This window comes from Camelus dromedarius, chromosome 15 (assembly GCF_036321535.1).
Source record: "Camelus dromedarius isolate mCamDro1 chromosome 15, mCamDro1.pat, whole genome shotgun sequence".
NCBI lineage: Eukaryota > Metazoa > Chordata > Mammalia > Artiodactyla > Camelidae > Camelus > Camelus dromedarius.
In genome coordinates, this window is record NC_087450.1 from 48,108,265 (window position 1) to 48,125,951 (window position 17,687).

The 17,687-nt window shown below is 52.7% G+C and overlaps 1 protein-coding gene across 1 annotated transcript in view; it reads right to left on the reverse strand.

Moving 5' to 3' along the window:
* Positions 1–17,687, reverse strand: part of KLHL29 (kelch like family member 29) — a 295,682-nt gene that overhangs the window by 199,227 nt on the left and 78,768 nt on the right. The window contains exon 2 of the mRNA XM_031466646.2: positions 15,320–15,427. The gene's annotated coding sequence lies outside the window, so the exon portion shown is untranslated. The remainder of the gene's footprint in view (positions 1–15,319; positions 15,428–17,687) is intronic.

Below are 17,687 nucleotides of genomic sequence, written 5' to 3' on the forward strand. Positions count from 1 at the left end.
AATAGCACCTAGAGGGCTGGAAGATGGTGATAAGGCTTTCAAACCGCTTGGATGGGGATCAAGGAGGCAGCTACCTGAGCGAGAGGATCAGGAGTGGAGCTGATGGCCCGGCCGGGTGGAATGCTGGCATGAGTGGGAGCTACCAGCACCCTGATGTGACTGACATCCCCCAACCCCTCAAACATCGGCTCTTCTGGGAAGGGCCCTCAGCCACTTACGGCCCTGCCACCACTTTCCTGGAGGACCTGGGCCTCACCACATCTTCCTGGGCAGGAGTAGAGTCACTGGAGAAACTCCTTCTGAAAGCCCGAGCCCACACTTCCCTCTGCTAAAGGTCTGTCCATCAGGGCTCTGGGCTCAAGGGCAGCAGAGCCAGAGGCTGCCGTGGCTCACAAGCCCTGCCACCTGCAGAGGGGCTGGGAGCTCGCCCACAGAGGGTGGGGGCTCATAGTGGGTGCCGGGAGAGGGAGTGACTTTCTGGGTCATCAGGGGTCCTTGGCTCTGTTAGGAGCAGTGGGCTTCTACACAGTAGAGGTGAGTGCTGCTGGTCTCACCCACAGCCTCTTGACAAAAAAGGGCAGGGATTTTCACGTCAGAACCTACTGTGAAGGAAAGAGGGGTAGGGTGCCGCCTGTCTCCCTAGACTGGCACAGCTGAGAACCAGACTGGGCGCAGGCTGCCCTCTGCATCCTCCAGAGGCCCCCATGACCCGACTGCTGGCCTGGTGGGCTCTGGCCAGGAGCCCATGCATTTAACCAGCCCTGAGGAGGGGTGGGTGCATTAATATTGAACGACTCCCACTCTGTTTACTTTTACAAGACCCAACTTTCCATAAATCCAAGTCAGAGTCAATCATCTTCTATGGAAGATATTAATGGCAATTCCATTATTCAAATCCAATCAATGCAGCTTTTTTTTTTTTTTCCTGTCCTGTTGTGTTGAGGCCAAGTAGTTTGGAGGGGGGCTTTGGACCAGGCAATGGGAAAAAAAAAGTCAAATGATCTTGCTTACGTCTCGGTATTGCAGTTGAATAACTGCTTAGGAAAAAGGGATTCGGTCTTTCTCCATTTACCCGACAGATTGGGAAGGTTTTAATTCCGTTGGCCTAGGAAAAATAAAAATTCGTCTCTTGCATTCACTGCATCCTGCCTGAGTGCTGTCAGGGACACTCAGTGCTATGGCTTTTTGAACTCAGAACTTAGCTATGATCTACTGCTTTCCAATCAAATTTTAAATTTTTATTTATTTATTTTTACTATGAACCCAACTCTTCCAGGAACTGGCTTCAATAGCCTACAAATTAGCTAAAACAAGTGGGGGTTATTTGTTCCCAGAAGTAAAAAGGCACAAAAAAGAGACAGAAACCTAGAGGTCTAGGAGATCAAGAGGCCAACAGCCCCCCTCCCCCACCCCCGAATATCTGTGCCCGGATTCATGCCCTTGCCCAGGGGGGCTTCCCCCAACATGTATGCTCACTAAAAAGGGAAGGACCCTGTGAGGACGTGGAACTCCTGATACACCACCAGCTGAGGCAGGCTGGAAAAAATCTGCTCAAGCTCCAGAGTAAAGAGGAATATAACTAAGAGAACTATGTTTTCAAACCCAAACCAGGGACCTGGAGGAAAGGGAATCCTTCTGGTATCTGCCTGAAAGCCTGTCCTTTTCGTCCTGGCTGACCCCTCCCTCCCTTGGGATTCAAGGTGGGTGGGTGGGTGTCACTCCCTTCTGGAAGCTCCCCCAGCTCCTGGCCAGATTCCATGCTTGCCCTTTGCACCGTGTGGGGCTGATCCACTCACACGCCCATCTCCCCTGGCTTCTCCCCCGGCTTACTCAGCATCCTCAGGGGCTACCTCAGCGTTGTGCACGGGGCGGGGGAGGGGTGCCTCTGCCACCACCAAGGCTCCCCCGGGATGGAGAATGGTCTCCTGCCTCAATGTGCAAGCTGTTCTCTCTGAGACTTCAGAGAAGGATTCAACAGAGCCGGTTTCTGAGAACGCTTCCACGTGGCAGGAGGTACAAAGGACTTCTGACTCACCCTGCTTTAGGAGGCTGCTGGGGACCAGCTCTTCTCCATTTCCACTCAAAACAAAACAAGGGAAAATGGGCTTAAATTTCAGCAAGGGAGATTTAGGTCAGATAGAAGAAAAGCCTACAGTAGGAGCCACCGGAACGGGGACTCTGGGAGCTGATGGAATTTCCTTCCCTGGAGATCTGTGGAAGCAGGTTCCCGCGTCAGGGCTGATCATCGCTGGGGCTCCCTGGAGCAGGGGGAGAAGGACCAGAGCAGACCCAGCAGGTGTCCGCTCCTCCTCTGCGGCACATCGCTCAGCAGCCCCACAGCACCCCCTCACCGAGAGCAGGAGGACAGATTACACGTGAGCACACGCGTAATAGAGCAGCGTTCCTCAGGGGCTGTCAGAAGGTTGTATGTGCTGTCACAGCCCACGGAAAAGCCACGCTCTCTGCCTTGTGACAAAAGCCGATTTCTCTCACTCCTTTGACTGCCGGGGCTGAGAATGCCCCCTCCTTAAATGATAGTTTTGTTTTCTGTCAGTCTGTCTGCAATGGCACAGAAAGTCTCATCCCGATGGGTTGGAAGAGCCAGCCTGGAAGAGAGAGCTTCCTGCGGGGTCTCAGACTGAAGCTGCTGGAGCGGGAGAAAGTACCAGCCCCATGGAACAAGGGGATGTGCCCCTCCTTTTGGGATAAGCAAGACGTAGATGTCTCACATTAGTCACTGGCATCCCCATCCAACAGGAGGCAAGGTCAAAGGCACTGCCAATACAAATTGTATTTACAAACCCAAAACAGACTCAGGGACATAGAAAACAAACTATGGTTACCCAAGGGGAAAGGGCGAGGGAGGGATAAATCAGGAGTTTGGGATTAACAGATATGTGTACACATGGACCTACTGTATAGAGCAGGGAACTATATTCAATTTCTTACAATAACATATAATGGAAAGTTCTGAAAAGACATCTATGCATGCATATGTATAACTGAATCGCTTTACTGTACACCTGAAATTAACATTGTAAATCAACTACACTTCAATAAAAAATAAAATTAAAAAAAAAGGCATTGCCAAGCCTGGAGGTAAATCTGTGACCCACCTCTAGCAGACGTGGGGACTTCCCAGGTGTGGCTTCCCCGAGGCAGCATGCCCTGTGCCACTTCCCGCCCCTACGCTTGTTTGTCTCTCTCCTGCTTTTGGTTTACATTGTCTTACAGCATCCTTTTAAGTCACCTTCAGTCCTGTCTGAACTCAGTGAGGTGAAAACAAACAGAATAGAAAGCTTCCTGCTTTTCTCTGGCTGGGCCCTGGGCACAGCTCCCACCCCGTCAGGCATCCAAAGAGAGAGGGTTGGAGCCCCCCTTCCCCACCCACAGGTGCCAGGTCGGCACCCTCGGTTCTGGTAATCGCCACACTGTGGAATTACAGCCAGTTCTGCCAAGAGCTCTCCAAGGCCCGTGAGAGAGGCTGGGTCAGTTCACAGCATCTGTGTGCTGACACGGGACCGGGGCCAAGACCTGCCAGAGCAGCACTGTGCCCAGGACGGCAGCTGTGCACCCTTGTCTGCCCTCCTCCATCCGCACAATTCGGCCCCATGCTGAACAATGTGCTGACATCATTGGCCAAAGGCAGGCGATGCCCCGGGGTGGATCCCGCATTTCTGGGTACAAGGTTGTTCAGGAAGGGGCCTGGGGATGTGTGTCAGTGTGGGAGTCTGACCAGCAGGACAGGACTGGTGCCTCCTTCAGGCAATCCTTTTCAAAGGAGATGCGGAGCTTCTGTCTGTTTCAAGCTGTTCTAGAACGCAGCAAGGGCCCCCTTCTCCTGGCCTTGGTGTCTCCCAGTCCTGACCACCCATTCTAGAGTAGGAGAGGTCGGAAGGCTAAAAGGGGCCTCCCCCGGGGCTGGTTACCACAGTTATTGAGAAATGAGCACGCATGGGGAACCATTGTGGCTTCCTCCACCACAGGGGCTGGCCGCGAGGTCCGTGCCACGTTCCAGATGTGACCATTACAGGGCCAAGCATCCAGCAACTCCACCCTGTTCCTCACGGCTCCCAACTCAGGGTGGCTCTGTGGTCTGAGAAGTGTGCCCGAGACCGTTCCCGACAGCAGGCCTTGGGGAGGCTGGTGTGTGGGTGCTGATGCGCCCCAACCAGGGGAGGGCCGAGAATGGACCTTCTTAGCAGTGAGAGAGCTCTCCCCTCCTCTTCCTTGGGGTCCCTCCCTGACTGAGGGCCTCTGGGCAGGTCTTTGAAATGGTCCTGCAGACAGAGGGCGAGCAGCTGCCCTAGCTGGTAGGGTGACAGAGTGGGCGGGAAAGGAGCAGCTCTTGGCAGAGCCAACCAGACCCTAAACACAAACCAACCCATGCAGTCCTGTTCACAAGATCTGGGCGCAGAACTCCTTCCCCAGGACAGAGGTCTCCACAGGAACGTGGCCAGAAGGCTGCAGCACCTCCCTCCCTGATACGGGGAAGTGCGCCAGGCCCCTGAGAAGATGGAGCGTTCAGACAGTGTCCTGAAGACAACCCTCCCACTCCCCGCCCCAGGGGCCTTGGTTTGGCCTCCAAACACCACTAACAAGCCTAATGGCATCACTAACCAGCCAGCCGGCCGGTGAGGCTGTGGTCTGCAGGCCCTAGGAGACATCTCCTGGGCCCTGCCCTGGGTGAGGGAGACAGAGGGGGAGCACAGGCCTCCCGGGCTCCGAGTCTAGGTCACACGGAGACCAAGGCCAGACAAGTGAGAGGTTAAAACTCATGGCAGGAGAGAGTGTGGGACATGCTGGGGCAGAGGGAGAGCTCCCAAGTCACACCGACCTGGGCTAAGTTATTCAGCCTCTCTGGACCTTGGTTTACTTCTCTGTAAAGGCGGACAATAACAGTGCCCCCGTCCATAGGGTTGGTGGGAGAATTCGGAGAGAAAGCACATGGAAATCCTTTAGCAGAGCCCCGGCCCACTGTCAACACTCAATACCCATCCCTGGTACTCCAGAGACTAAATCCTGCTGAGCCAGGGGAGCAGGTGATGCCTTTGGGTGGGGAGGGAGGGCTTCAGAGAGGCTAGGCCCGAGCCGGGCTCTTAAGCAGGACCCCAGCGGCGAGGACGGAGTGGCATCCCCACTGCTGCACTGCCCCCGCCAAGCCTCGTTCTAAACGGATTATTGTTTATTGGCGGCTTATCCCATCTCTTGGGTTATGAATTATTTACCAGATAATGGCTTCATAATTGTTAATGACAGATGCCCCAAGGACATGCTGACATACCTTCTGAAGCCACAGTGCTAACTGGGGTGTTGTCCCAGAAGCCCCCATGTGGCCACATCCAGAGTGTCACTCCTCCAGACAGAGCCTGGCTGGCCCCTTGGGGATCAACCATGAATCCACTCCCCTCACGACACAGATAAAGAAACTGAGATCCAAAGAGGAGGCAGGGACATGCTTCCAGGTCCCAAAGCCGGCCAGTGGCAGCCCTGGGTGGTACAAGCCCCAAAGTCTCTGACGGTCATTCATCCACGGTTTGGGGCAGCTGTGGGCTGAGCAGGAGTTCAAGTCCTCTTTGGGGGTGAAGAAGTGCGGGGCTGTGACGGGTGCTGGGAGATTCCCCACCAGAAGTAAGGAGGGGCCCCTGGACCTTCTGCCGTTGTCTGCAGAGAATCAGTTTGCAGCCCAGTGGCTGTTTGGGATTCCTGTGGGTTGAGGAGGGCTGCCTCACTGGGAGCCGAAGTCCCCTGCTGACTGGATGTGTTCAGCAAGCAGAGGCCACCGGGTGACCAGCATGAAGGAGGGGTGCAGGGGGTGGGCACACCGACACCTTCCTTGGAAGTGCATTTGGTCCTGAGGACAGCATGATTTAAGTCCATGCCTTGGCTGGGGTCCTAGCCCTTAGGATAATAATAGCACACCCTTGTACTGGACTATGTTTCGTGCACTGCTCTCGGTGCTGCCTTATGTTAACTAAATCCTATAACCACCTTGTGAGGTAGGTATAGTTATAATCCTTATTTTGCAGGTGAAGAAATTGAGGCATGAGAGATTCAACAGTGTGCCAGAAGTCACCCAGCTGGTAAGGGGCAGGGCTGGGGTTAGAACCCAGGCAGTCTGGTTCCACCATCTGTGCTCCTGACCTACACTATGCTGCTCACTGTAAACATTCCCCAGATGAATGAATGAATGAATGATGAACAAATGAGTGAAGGCTGTGAGGCCCCTCTGAACATGAGACGCACCTGTCCAAAACAGTTTTAAATGTTAAAGTAAGAATATTGAGAGCCTGGTTTCCAGCAGGATTCAGGGAGCCTGTTTTCCTCCTGGTCTGGGGACAGTGCTTGGAAGAGTAGAAATGAGAGCTCTGGCCTGGGTGCGTGGTGTCCCCAGGGGTGGTGGCCTTGGAAGGGCTGGGTCAGTGCACTGCCCTCACTGCCCTACAGTAGGCGGCTGTGAGCTGCTCTGATGGGCATGGCAGGACCCTGAGCACACACAGGTGAGGCAGGTAAAATGAGATGCTTCTGAGTGAGGCACACAGGTCACTTACTCATCCCATGTGTTCCAGGGCCTTCTTTGTGCCAGGCTTTGGGGAGAGACCCAGTGACTGAGACACAGCCCTTGCCCTTAGCGGACGCCTAGCTGTCTCCCAAGGCAGACAAGAAAACAGCCAGGTGTCAGGTGAGAGCGTTCAGTGACAGCAGGGAAGCAGAGGGCCTGGGGGACCAGGAGCCACACTGGAGGCCATGTGAGTTGACTTCCCATGATCAGTTCCTTTACAGTGTTAATATGTGCTCAGCTCTGAGCTCACAGGGGCCCGGGATGAGCCTTCAGCACCGTGGACAGTGAAAGGACTGCACCTGACCCAACAAGAACCGGATGGGTGCTGGGGAGAGTAACAGCATCAGGAAGTCAGAGAAGAGAAAATTCCCAGGGGTGGGTGACCTGGGAGAACTTTGCCGGGAGATGCATAGGGACGGGAGAGGCAGGCTTAGTAGGACAAGGGCCCAGAGGTGTGATGCACACGAGCAGGGTCAGTGAGGAGCACTGGGTCTGTCTAGATGGGAGCAGAGGTCGTGTGTGTGTGTGTGTGTGTGTGTGTGTGTGTGTGTGCGTGCATGCGCGCGTGTGTGTTGGAGTGGAGGTCACGGGAGGCGAGTTTGGCAACCTGGTCCGGGGTCAGACTTACTTTTTCCGATTCACAAAGCCAGTGGTGCAGCTCTGTGCTCACCTGCGCACGATGCAGAGCACTCCGAGTGTGTTCTAGAAAGCCTTGAACTGGTGCTAAATAAATCATTGCACTGTTTATTCTGGGTTGGAGAGGGAGGGTGCCTCCTGTCCGCACTAATGGGAGGGCGAGGCTCTCTGGCTGACGGGTGGGGACGGCCTCGTGCACATCTGTGAGCCTCAGCGCTGATCTGAGAAGGGACCCTGGACGATAGGCCCTCTCCATAGTCTGACTTTCATTTCCCACATTCAGCACCTGCCTGTGTACCTGGAGGAGGGGGCCGGGTTAATTGCTACCTGCTGCGCTGTTACTAGGTTACTTAGTGGAAGCAGAAATATGCTTTTAATGATTTTGTGTTGTTGCTACCTCACGAACCAGATGCTTTTATCTAAATGAGTTGCTACAAATCAAAAGAAGGGCCCAAGAGGGTTGCTAGGCTGCATCTGTCTCACACGGGGAAGCTCCGGGCCCCGGAACGAGGCTTAAGTCTCCCCCATTCTTTGAGCTTCCAGCTCCCTTACAAGTAGGAGTGAAAACATGTATCAGCAGCTGTAATTAATGCGCCTCCGAGTGGCCTGGATGAGAGGACGCAGGAGTGAATGGTGTGGTCTCCCGGTGGCAAAGGCAATTCAGTTGTCTGTTCAACTCGGCACAGGTGGGTGACAGCCCGGGCCTGGCTGCCTGAGGTCCGTCGGCCTCTTGGGTCACGGTGGGTGGGAGGAAGGACAACCCAGATGGGATTCTTCCAGTTTCCCTTCTGGGTGCGGGTGGGGCTACATTGAAGCCCAGAGGATGGCCACTCAGTGCTGGGCTTGATACACGGTAGGCGCTCAACTAACATTTGCGGAAGACAGGCAGGTGCAGACTGACACTCAGGGCTCCGAGGCGTCAATTTAAGGAGTGGCGTTGACACGGAGGCCACAGGGGCTCTGGATTGGGAACCAGGAAACAAGGACTCTAGTTCCCACCTGCTCTGATGGGCTGTGTGACCTTGGGCAAGACACTGGCCCTCTCTGGGCCTCAGCGTGTTGCTTGGTATAATTAATGGCAACAATAATCCCCCTCTGTTTACTTGCTAGGGTCTCCTTCATGACCAAGTAGATGAAATTATGTGAAAGTATTTACTCTGAGAACTAAAAGCACTGGGTCATAGGAGGAGGTAAAGTAAGTCATACGATCTTAACCTTGGACATTCTAATGAAGTAGGGTTGGGGCAGCGGCTGCACAGAGCAAGAAGCTGCTAGAGTCTCTGGGGGTCAGGGAGTGCACGGGGAGCCTGGCTGTGAGAGTGGTCTCAGACCAGTGCTCCGTGAGCCCTCAGCTCTGTTCCCATTATCCAAGAGGGTGGGTTCTGGAGGCTTAGCGTTGCACTCAGTGCCCATCACAGCTGAGACCCAATTACCTTTCCAGCCACATCTCCCAACGCTTAGGTCTCCCTTAGCAGTTATGGTCTGAGCTCTCCTGTCCTTGCATATCTTCAGGCTTTTGCACAAGTTGTTCCTGTTGCCTGCACACACACACACACACAGACAGACAGATACACACACGCTACTTTCCAGCTTGAAGTTTCCTCTTTTTGGAAGCCTGTGGTTTTGACCAAACTAAGTGAGTTGCTGAGTACTCTCATGGCCTCACACGTGAGCTCTGGTTCAGGGATTTGGTCTCATGGTCACTGCTGTATCTCCAGTGCCTGGAATAATGCCTGGCATAGAGCAGGTGCTCAAGAAATATTTGTTGAGTGAATGAGTTCATCCAGAGCATATTCTGTAATCTCCTATTGCATTTATTAAAATGTATTATAAGAATGTATCTGTTTGCTGGTCTCCCTCCTGGACTGCCAACTCCTTGAGGACTGGCTTTTGTCAGACCTCTCTGGATCTCAGACCTAGAACAATATACAATGTAGCTGCCAACAAGTTCTTGAATGAATGACTGTGTTAGGGAATATCATTTTGTTTTACTATGTGCTGGGAGTATTCCTCCTACAGCCCTAGTGCTTCTAACACTATCTGTCATGTTGCATGAGAAAGGGAGAATTTATGATTAGAAGACAAAAGCTTAAAAGTTCTTCTGAGTGACCTGCAAATATATGAGATCATCAGTAAGAGACAGGAGCCCACATATTCAGGAGCGTCCTTACACGGTCACTGGACAAAAGTGTGTGTGATGCTCTCCCCGAGCACGACTCTGGCAGGGCCACTACCACGCTATTCAGCATTTCTGCACAAATTAGAAAGAGGTTGTCCTCCCTCTGAGCACTCACAGGGCACAGAAAAGCTTGCAGAGCCTGAGCTGGGTGTCAGCTCCCATGCTCCCCAAGCCAGATGCCCTCCTGTAGGGCACAGACTCACAACTGTTCCCGGCAGCCCTGGCCTCCGGGGCAGGTGCAAGGGAAGGAAGGAGACAGGTCACTTGGAAAATCAAACTTGGACACAAAAATAAACTCTGAGGTTTTGCAGATAAGCTATTTCTAGCCCAGGTGCCAAACGAGGTTTTGCAGCAAGGGAGAATTGCTTTGTGTGCCCACCCCACCCCCATTTGCTAAGGGGAACTGCCTCCCTGTGTGTGTGCTCTTCCCGCACAACTCAGCATCCAGAAATCGGGGATCTGCCCTAAGGGCATCTCCTGCTTTTGGCCAATGATCTCAGCACGTTGTTGAGCATGGGGCTGAATCGTGCGGACGGAGGAGGGCAGACAAGGGTGCACAGCTGCCGTCCAGGGCACAGTGATGCTCTGGTGGGCCACCCCATCAGCCCCCTCTTGGCCCCGGTCCCGTGTCAGCACACAGATGCTGTGAACTGACCCAGCCTCTCTCACGGGCCTTGGAGAGCTCTTGGCAGAACTGGCTGTAATTCCACAGTGTGGCGATTACCAGAACCGAGGGTGCCGACCTGGCACCTGTGGGTGGGGAAGGGGGGCTCCAACCCTCTCTCTTTGGATGCCTGACGGGGTGGGAGCTGTGCCCAGGGCCCAGCCAGAGAAAAGCAGGAAGCTTTCTATTCTGTTTGTTTTCACCTCACTGAGTTCAGACAGGACTGAAGGTGACTTAAAAGGATACTGTAAGACAATGTAAACCAAAAGCAGGAGAGAGACAAACAAGCGTAGGGGCGGGAAGTGGCACAGGGCATGCTGCCTCGGGGAAGCCACACCTGGGAAGTTGCCACGTCTGCTAGAGGTGGGTCACACCTCTAGGCTTGGCGGTGCCTCTGACCTTGGCATCCTGTTGGAACTGCCTGGGGAGCGTCACAAAGACACTGATGCCTGGGTCCCATCTGGAGAGATTTTGATCTAATAGATCTGATGTGTAGCCTGGATATCAGCATTTAAAGAACTTCCCTGGGTGATTTTAATATCTGGCCAGGGTTGAGAGCCACTGTTTAGACCTGGAAGAAACAAACAAGGAGCTGGTCTGTTACGATGTGATCCAACGTGAGACACTCCGACAGTGGCCCGGGAGGAAAATACGTGCTCAAATCAGAGGCACTTCTCCAAGGGTACCAGTGACGGGGTCACCAGGTCAGGAGGAACATTAACTGCCCCCAAATCCTAAATGTGGGCATCTCCATGTGATCAATAGAAAAAAAAAAAGATCTTCTAACAAGTATGGTTGATGTAAAAGCATTTTTAGGCTGGGGCGAGATGAACAGGGTTGCCACTGGATGATAACCAAGTTCCCTGGCTTTCAGGTGGCTAGATCCAGGGGTTAGGCTTTTAGAACATCTTAAAGAGGAGATAAATTACGTATTATCCAGGAATTCTGTTTTGCCAAATCTCCGTAACCTTCGCCTCCATTGCTTAGGGCTTAGAATCCAGGAGTTTGGTAATATCTTTGATTGAGAGTAGTAGTTAAGGCTTTAGGATACACAGATGCCCATCCCCATGAGAACAGCTAAGTTAGAAGGTCTGGGGGAAGAACCCAGGTATGTTACATTGGTTAAAGGCCTCCAGGTGCCCACAGGGTTCACCGAGGGCTGAGCACTGCCGCCCAGGCAGTGTCATTTTCCCGCTGAAGCTGTCAAGCCCCCCCTGGGAGCTAGGATGGTGGGGGATTATTCTCCACCTACAGCAGAGGAGACAGAGGCTCTGAAAGCTGTCTGGGGCTTGCCTGGAGTTAGCGGTGGATTTGGGACAAGGTGGTGGATTGGGGCCAGTCTCCCAGTCTCGGGTCCTGTCCAACCTACATGGCCTGTGAGGTCACTCTGTCCAGCAGTCCTATGCCCTCTGAACTGAATAAGATCATCTGATCCCATGATGGGGAGGTAAAAGAACAGTCCCTGTCCTCCAGAAGCTCATGATCCAGGAGGGAAGATGACAGACTCAAGGCGAAGGAGACGGAGGTTCACAGTCGAGGGAGGGGCGAGCGGTGAGGCACCCCTAGAGGTCTGGCCAGGCTGAGTCTGAGAGAGATCAAGACAGGTGGGTAACGGATTCTCAGGACTCTGGAGAAGTGGTCGGGGCCTTAGGACAGAGGTGCCGCCCCAGAATCAAGCCCCAGGGACAGCTGATGCAGACAGAGGAAAGGGGTCAATGAGAGACAGGAAAGCTGAGGGAAACCTGGGAGCACAGACAACCTCATTTATAGGCAGAAGGAGGAAAAGGGGTTGGGGTGGCCAGAAAGACAGAGATGCCACCCACAGTTCTCCACGAGACATTTCTCAATGGGACACAAGCAGTGAGATCATTTGTGGATCCCGAGGTGGACGAGGCCAGCTGGACGACTTTAGGACAATGGAGAAGGCGGGGAACAGCTGCAGGGACTGGGCAGGGAATGGACCAGAGATGTACTAAGGATACCCGGGCCAGGCTGAGGGTTCGGCTGAAGCTCCACCAAAGGACCTGTGCCCGAGCCCACGGGTTACATGGCCTCCTCGGGGGTCTGAGCTCCCAGATGCCCAGAGGAGGTAGGGGCTGCCAAGGTCCCCAGGATGCGGCCAGGAGAGGCAAGAACTAAGGACAAGTGGGTGACAGCTTGTATGTGTTGGAGAAAGCAGCACTGAAATGTCAGCCCACAGGTCCATCCTTGGGGTGGAAGCCAAAGGGGGATGGATAAGAAAGAGGAGCCCACAAGGGGTGTATCCCATCAGATATGCCTGGTGACATCACTTTCAAGGTCCTTCCCGATCCTAAAATACATGCTTCTCGAAGCTTGGGATGAATAAGAGCCATGAGCCAGCTTGCGTCAGAGGCAGGGAATAGAAGACCCCAAAAGAGGGGCCATCAACCCACTGCCCTGGGTCTCTCCATCCCCGCACCCCCGCCAATGAACAAGGCTGCCTGGAGTGTGGGAGAGAAGGAAGCAGAGGACGTGAGTGTGCTCAGCAAGGGCACCTGCGGGATGGCTTCACTGGGTGAAGCTCCTGTGAGTGTGAAAGTCCAGGGCACGGTACACAGTGTCCTCTAGTGGAACAGCTCCCATTAGGTTGGAGACATTTGTGATGTCCTCCCAGGTTGCAGGGCACACAGAGGGGTAAGGGGCCTGCCAGGTAGCCCTGAGACAGTCCCAGGACGGAGGCTGGGATGCCGCAAGGGGGTGCTCCTCAGCACCGATGGGGATCGGCATTCACCCTGAGTCACCTCGGAGCCTAGGTGTCTGTTAATGCCATCCTTGGCTTAGCCTCCACTTCCCCAACTAACCGGGTCCTCAGCTGTACCTCCCCTCAGCCCCACCCCGGCGGGGGTCACACACTGCAGTGCTGGCATCGGATTTCGGTCCTGCTGGCTGGTTCTGGTACCATGCTCTTGTTCATGTAGAGGATCCTCATCACACCACTGACAGGCAGAGAGCAGCCCTCCCTCTTTGCATCCGAGCAGACTCCGCTTTGTAGCAGGATACACAGAGCCCCGTGACCTGGCCCCATTCCACAGGAAAGTGATAGTTCTTCTACTGGTCACCAGGGGCCAAAGTGGGCCATGGAAACTTCCTATCTTCTTGGGAATCAGTGGGAGTCCTGCACATGAGGGAAACATACAACCCAGCACCCGGCCACGTGCTATGGCTGTGTGTGCAGTGAGTATTTATTGAAAGCCCTGGCAGGTGCTGGGTGGGGGAGGTGGAAGGGAATACAGAGAGAATCAGATGTGATTCTCATCCTCCAGGAACTGGCCAGGTGGCAGGGAAGCCCACCGTGAGTTCAGTGGGAAGACCAGTCTGGTCTGGTGAGCACAAGGGGTGTATCCCATCAAATATGCCTGGTGACATCACTCTCAAGGTCCTTCCCGATCCTAAAATACATGCTTCTCGAAGCTTGGGATGAATAAGAGCCATGAGCCAGCTTGCGTCAGAGGCAGGGAATAGAAGACCCCAAAAGAGGGGCCATCAACCCACTGCCCTGGGTCTCTCCATCCCCTGCACCCCCGCCACACTCATACGTCTAAAACTTGAAGGATTATTCTTAGAAAACTGACTTCTGTGAAGAGCAACTCCAGAATCTTTTCTCAGACACTTAACTCCACGTCTATCCCCACCAGGAGCTGAGAATGCCACGGTCACCAAATCCAAGCTCAGCTGTCTAGTTTTCCAACTCCCCTCCTCTGACCCGACAGCCACAGAAGCAAAGCACTCCCTAGTGTCAAGGACGACCTAGTGTCATGTCAGTGGCGCTCTTAGGAATGTGCCAACAGCCCCACAACACTCAAGGTCAGGAGCCTATCTGCCCGTGCTGGCCGCCCCTACTGGGCTGCTGGGAGGCAGCAGGCTGGACGCATGCGGATGATTCTTCTATTCCGGCGGCTGATTCAGGCCCAGCCTGGAGCCTCCTCCTACTTCCTGCTGACAGCCATGACTGCCCGCAACTCGGGATCCCTTCAGTTTGTGCGAGGGCTCTGGGAGTGGAGGGCGTCTCCAACCCTTCTGTCTCTGAGTCCAAAGAGAAAGCTCTCTGACCAGCAGATAATCCGGACATGGCAGGAACCTTGTCCGTCTGCTGCTGTGGCCCCTGCTGTGTGCGGAGGCTGGAGTTCAGGCTGCAGGCTGGCCTCAGGCATAGGCCACGAGGCTCTGGGTCTGAGGGCACCAGGGCGTGGCGTTGCTGAGAACGTGGCACCTGAGCCATGAGCTCCCCCAGCACCAGCCCCGGGAGGTATGCAGAGGTGGCTTTGTCCATGGGCTTCTACGTGCTCAGGTGCCACCAGGCCAGGCCAGGCCAGGCCAGCTCAGTCTCAGCTGCCCTGCATCTCATGCCCCCCGGCCCCACCTTCATTCCAGCCCAGCTGGCTGATTCATTTCACCAGACTTCTGCCCTCACAAGGGAGGCTGTGTTCCCCCAGCTCTCCTGACCCTCTGGTCTTCATAATCTAGGCTGGATAGTCCTGAATCAAAATTTTAGGGCAGATCTCCATAAATTTAATCCAAGGAAATCATCAAATGACTATGCACACATACATACAGAAATGTTTGCTGTAGTATTATTTGTAAGAGTGAAACAGTAGAAACACACTAAATGTTCATTATTAAGGCACTGGTTAAGTAAGTTCTGTAGCTTATTACAAGCATATGATATAAAGCCTTTAGAAATGCTATAGATTTGTATTTACTGACATAAAAAGGAACCTGCGACGTATCGTGAAGTCAAAATAGCGCATCACCGAGCAGTACGTATAGTGTGATCCCATCTGTGTATGTGCGCGCACGCTTGCATATACACATAGGGAAAAAGCATAAAAAAGGACCCTTAAATGCTTATTTCTCAGGATTACAGTTATAAGTAATTTATATAATTTTAGGTGTTATCTTTTAAAATATTTTTCCAATGAACAAATAATATTTTAGTGATATTTAATAACAAGAAAAGTTAAATTACAAAAGAAGAAACTATAGTTTTTGAGGCATGTAAGGGTCACTCAGCTGCTGAGTGTCCCCAGATCCGGCCTCCTGTGGGACCCCAGTCCCAGGTGAGCGAGGAGTGACAGCCATGCTTATGGGTGGATTCCAGGTAGATTGGGGTCCAGATGGCTTAGCTTGGCTCAGGGTACCACTTAATCCCTCCTCTATGGTAAAACTCTCACTGACCAAAAGGGTGAGAGGACCTCACTTCCCCCAGGCAATCAGTGGTAGAGAAGATGCCCTTCTGATTTCCAGGGAGCTGACCTACCTTGCGCCGTCCGTCTCTGGCAAGCTCGGGATTCGTCCCCAGGATGCAGAATCCTTGATAGCCACCAACACTTAGCAGGGTATAAGCATCACCAGGAGGCCAGGCTGTCTAGAGAGAGACAGGAGAGACAGGAGATGGGTAGGGTGGGGTGGGGGAAACGTATCATCTTTGTAGAAAGTTCTCTCTGGAATTCCAGTATTTGGGATGGTTCCCACTCTAAGGGGCAGCTAGTCCTTATCCTGGATTTCCAGGTGTAGGTGATGTCACACAGGGGGTCCCCAAACCCTGCCATGGCACCCCAAGATCACGGTGTCTGAGTGGGCAGCAGAGAGCCCCAAGGGGTAGACACCAGCTTTCGCTCTCCCATCCCCAAACACACAAAGCCCTCATCCCCAGAGTAGAGCCACTGACATTCAATAAGAGAGAATAATGACTTTCCCTTCCATCTAATCCAAACCAAGAAATTCCAAACACGGGGAAAAATAAGAAATTTAAGTCTTGAATCTAATGCTGAAAAGGGAACAGGACACAGACCTTAGAATTACAGAAACAAATCATTACTTCTTTTATGCAATGGACAAGAAGACCTTGAGGAGGCAAAGGATGGGCTCCTTGGAGAGAAGGTTTAAAAAAAAATATAGATTTAATACCTCGTAGAAAAAGGCTATCTATTATGAGGAGGCAGGGCTGTTCCTCGTTCCCCCTTTCAAATATAATATATGTGAAAGCCATCTTCACGACAGGAAATGGCATCCTCTACTGCAAAAAATGCATGACTGTCATTACCTGCGAGTCAATATATTTTTCTAAACTGAATATATCATTATCAATTGATTTTCCTTTTTCCTCCTAGCACTCCAGAGTCCCGGCTAGCAGGGGAAAGCTTTAATGTGATATGAAGGATGTGGACAGGTAAATAAGTTATTGTAAACTAATCCCGCCCTAAGACGAGCTTCTCTCCGACGACGCAACGGGTCTTTCTTGGAGCCTCTCAAACTCAAGCTTTCTCAGCTGCTGCTGACACAGACATGTGGGCCATATCAAAGAGCCATTGTAAAGCTGGAGGTGGCAAAAATATTACTTTCCCCCAGGATAGAATGTTTCCTTTATGATTAAGAAATAACCTCTGTAGGGAAGCAAAGTAAGCCAAGGTCACCATTTAATTTTGACACAGAGCCAACGTCGTGAGTACATTTCCTCTACCAAGCTTATGTGAAGCCCACGGATAAATCGATCCCCTTGGCCACAAAGTATTGACAGTACTGGTGATAATAAAAGATCGATGTTTTTCTGGGAAAGATCCTTGACAGGTATGTGTTGGTGAAGGGAGAGGTCCAGTGGACAGCGGTCAGTCCATTTTTAGACCCTTGTGGATCTCATTCATTCACCTACCTATTCATTCATTCATTCATTCATTCATTCATTTGATACATGTGTATGGAGTGCCTGCTACGTACCAGGCAGTGTTCTAGCACTGGGAATCTGAGTGAACCAAACAGGGGGAAAAAATCCCTGCCCTCATGGAGCTCACCTCCTAGTGGGTGGAAACAGAATAAACAATAAACTTAAATAATAAGTATGAATTGTAGCGTGTGTTAGAAGGGAGTACTATTTACTAGGGAAGAAGCAGAGCAGAGGATGTGGGTGGCGGGCTGCGGTGCACTTTAGCAAGGGTGGTCGGGGTAACAAGCCTCACGGGAAGATGACACTCAAGCGCACTTGAAGGTGATGAGGGAGTGGGCTGTGCAGGTGTCGGGGAGCATGACTCCTGTGCTCCTGGGTCAGCAAGGACCCCACTGTGGCTGGACATGGGAGATTTTAGTAGGACTCTGAGCTAGAGAGGTGAGTATCCAGACTGGGTAGGGCCTTGCAGGACACTGTAAAGGCTACTAACCGAGAGTCCGAGCACCTGGCCACCCAGCTTTAGGAGGAGCTCTCATTCTCTTGAGATAAGCCTCTCGGTTGCCAGTGTCAGTTAGGCTGTTTCCCTTCTCTCCAACCCAGGTGACCCAACGCTCCAGGGCTGTCCAAACTGTTCTGATGCCAGTGGCCTCATCCTTCCTCCTCTGTGGTCCCCAGAGGCCACCTCCAGAGGAGATAACTGAAACAAAGTTCTGAACAAAAATAAAAAGCCCATGCAAAGCCACATTCTTCGGGACGGTTCCCTGACATGCTTATGAGAAGATCCTGACGTGAGCCGACATGTGTGACATCACAGCTGGGGATCTTCTGTTTGCTCCTCCAGGTCTGCTTTCCATCTGGTTCTGTGTCCTGGGAGGCTTACTTCATCTGCACGGAGGGCATCACTCCAGCTCTGAGACCCCGTGACTTCTGGTTATGTTTAGGCAATGCAGACACCAGTGGGAGC